We start from the raw sequence: 3,138 nt of genomic DNA, 5'->3' as shown, positions 1-3,138 counted from the left end.
TTACGCCAAACATAACGTTGCCAAAAAGTTCAATTTTGGTTTCATCTGACCAGAGCACCTTCTTCCACATGTTTGGTGTGTCTCCCAGGTGGCTTGTGGCAAACTTTAAACAACACTTTTTATGGATATCTCTAAGAAATGGCTTTCTTCTTGCCACTCTTTCCATAAAGGCCAGATTTGTGCAATATACGACTGATTGTTGTCCTATGGACAGAGTCTCCCACCTCAGCTGTAGATCTCTGCAGTTCATCCAGATGCATCTCTGATCAGTCTTCTCCTTGTACGAGCTGAAAGTTTAGAGGGACGGCCAGGTCTTGGTAGATTTGCAGTGGTCTGATACTCCTTCCATTTCAATATTATCGCTTGCACAGTGCTCCTTGGGATGTTTAAAGCTTGGGAAATCTTTTTGTATCCAAATCCGGCTTTAAACTGTCATGTATTGTCTTGTTCCTGTTCTTTCTCTTCACTTCGTTTCCCCCTGCTGGTCGTATTAGGTTACCTTCTCTCCCTTTCTTTCCCCCAGCTGTTGCCCATCTCCTCTAACTACCTCGTTTACTCTCTCCCACCTGTTCCCTTTTTTCCCTCTGATTAGGTCTCTATTTCTCTCTCTGTTTCTGCTTCTGTCTTTGTCAGATTCTCGTTTGCTTCACCCTTGTCCCGTCCTGTCGTAATCTGCCTCTTCATCAGATGCTACGTGTGATCAGGTACCTCTGTCCTCTACAACCCGCGCCTACCCGGAGAGACCAGCAGTCTGTTGCCGCTAACCCTGCTATTCTCCTCTGCTGCTAGAAGGGGACTCTCCTGTATAGATCAGAGGACTATATGATTTCTTTGTCACCCTCTCTGCGGGTTGTCTATTTTGTCTATCGATACATCTGAAGAGGATATATGTATTCCCTGTGTTTGGACATTAAATGACTCTGTTTCTGTTAAACCGCTTTTGGGTCCTCACTCACCTGCATAACATAAACTTCTTCACAACAGTATCTCGGACCTGCCTGGTGTGTTCATTGTTCTTCATGATGCTCTCTGTGCTTTTAACGGACCTCTGAGACTATCACAGTGCGGGTGCATTTATACGGAGACTTGATTACACACAGGTGGATTGTATTTATCATCATTAGTCATTTAGGTCAACATTGGATCATTTAGAGATCCTCACTGAACTTCTGGAGAGAGTTTGCTGCACTGAAAGTAAAGGGGCTGAATAATTTTGCACGCCCAATTTTTCAGTTTTTGATTTGTTAAAAAAGTTTGAAATATCCAATAAATAAATGTTGTTCCACTTCATGATTGTGTCCCACTTGTTGTTGATTCTTCACAAAAAAATACAGTTTTATATCTTTATGTTTGAAGCCTGAAATGTGGCAAAAGGTTGCAAAGTTCAAGGGGGCCAAAAACTTTCGCAAGGCACTGTATAAATGAAAAGAAACCAATAAATGCATTTATACAATAACATACAATATTTGCATTACGGGGGGAAAAATCACCAAATGCAATCTTGAAAACCATTTTAGTACTATCTGGGATGTAAACTAGTCACCTTTCGGCGAAATTAGCCATTTTGAATCCAAAATAGGTGTCCTACGTGATTTGTGTTGATCCGATGAGAAAAGTTTGGGCTGGTGTGGGGCTTTGGATCACTACTGGCTGTAAGCGAACGAGTGATGCTCGTTTGCAGCAATACTGGCTGTATCCAAGGCTCAGCCAATCGTTCACATAACAACAGACTGCAGCACGTGACTGAAGAGAGATGAGACAACCAATTTCCTAGTTACAGCCTCAGCGCTTGTGCTCTGGAAAGACAGTAACGTAAACTCACCCCATTCAGTACAAATGTGAACAACCGCAACATTCAAATGAGGCCACAAAGAAAACTAATGGGACTGTAGCGACTGTTGATGTCAGAATCGGGCGTGTGAACTAGGTTTCTATTCAAGCGTTGATCGACATGCTAATGGCTCTATAGTATTGAAGAAAAGTTGAAAAAACGGACCATCCGTTACATCTTGAATAGTCATGTCGTAACGTACAGCACACATAAAGCAACTATTTCTATCTTACAACCTCTCTCTACAAGGCGTAGCACTTCGATCATCCTTTAAAAACAAGAAATGGACAGTGATGGGGTAAGGGGGGGATACCTAGTCATTTGTTGCATCATCATGGCATGCAATCATCATTCTCAAAGTGATCAATTCTCAAAGCGATCATCATTCTCAAAGCCGCTGTTTACTTCTAAGATCCCTTTAGCACCGCCCTAAAAACCAGATTCAAATTTGACACAAACCTTCAAATAGGTATGTAAGGACACATTATATAAACTCTTTATAGTGTTTTATTTACATTTTAGAGGCGATAAGGTGATAAGTTGGGCAGATCGAGTGAAAAAAAGCTATGATCCCACACGACATCTCTACTTCTCACTATCACGCATTAATTTAGCTTCCCCACCCGCCATTTTTAAAAAGACCCGACGGGGCTCATTGCCTGCTTGAATTATGCAGAAACGGGTAGCGTTTAGGTCATATAATTGATTCTGTTGGAAAGGGGAGAAATTGTGCTTTAGAATGGTATTGACATTTCAGTTGATCTGGAAGTATTGTGTTTTTGGGGCTCCAAAATAAGGGCAATTGTACGGACCAAGGTGATGTACGAGTTTACGTTAGGTGAGAAGCCTGACCACGGAGGCCTGGGTGAGAAGGTGATGAAGCGTACTTCATGAGCTGTAACTGAAAAACAACTTGCATTTGGAAAGTTTGAGGTGAGGGAGAAAGTGTGATGGAACAAGTATTATGAGCATTGTTAAGTATCTTGCTAGCTGGGTCCAATTCTCCATTACCTAGCCAGAGAAATGTTGTGCAACATTAGCCAATTCAACTGATCAAATAATTGAGTTTATGGTGTGAAAAATAGCTGGCTAATAAAGTCAGACAGCGAGATGAGCTAACGTTAGTAAACTAACCAATTCACTATAATATTAACTGGTATACAACTCCTTGCCGTTCCACAAGTTCTAAAGCTTTAGTTGCTTACTGGACCCTGGCAATCTGTGTGAAATGTTATAATGTGCAGTGTAACCCAAATATATTGTTTTTGTTGTGTTGAACTTGACAGTAACACTTGTAAGTGAGGGGG

General features: G+C 41.5%; 1 protein-coding gene across 4 annotated transcripts in view; it reads left to right on the top strand.

Annotated features, from left to right (window-relative positions):
• Positions 1-3,138, top strand: part of brsk2a (BR serine/threonine kinase 2a) — a 545,611-nt gene that overhangs the window by 119,670 nt on the left and 422,803 nt on the right. The gene's annotated exons all lie outside the window — the stretch shown is intronic.

This window comes from Oncorhynchus gorbuscha, linkage group LG01 (genome assembly GCF_021184085.1).
Source record: "Oncorhynchus gorbuscha isolate QuinsamMale2020 ecotype Even-year linkage group LG01, OgorEven_v1.0, whole genome shotgun sequence".
NCBI classification, from domain to species: domain Eukaryota; kingdom Metazoa; phylum Chordata; class Actinopteri; order Salmoniformes; family Salmonidae; genus Oncorhynchus; species Oncorhynchus gorbuscha.
The sequence above is the reverse complement of the archived record's forward strand: the minus strand, read 5'-3'. Positions and strand labels throughout refer to the sequence as shown.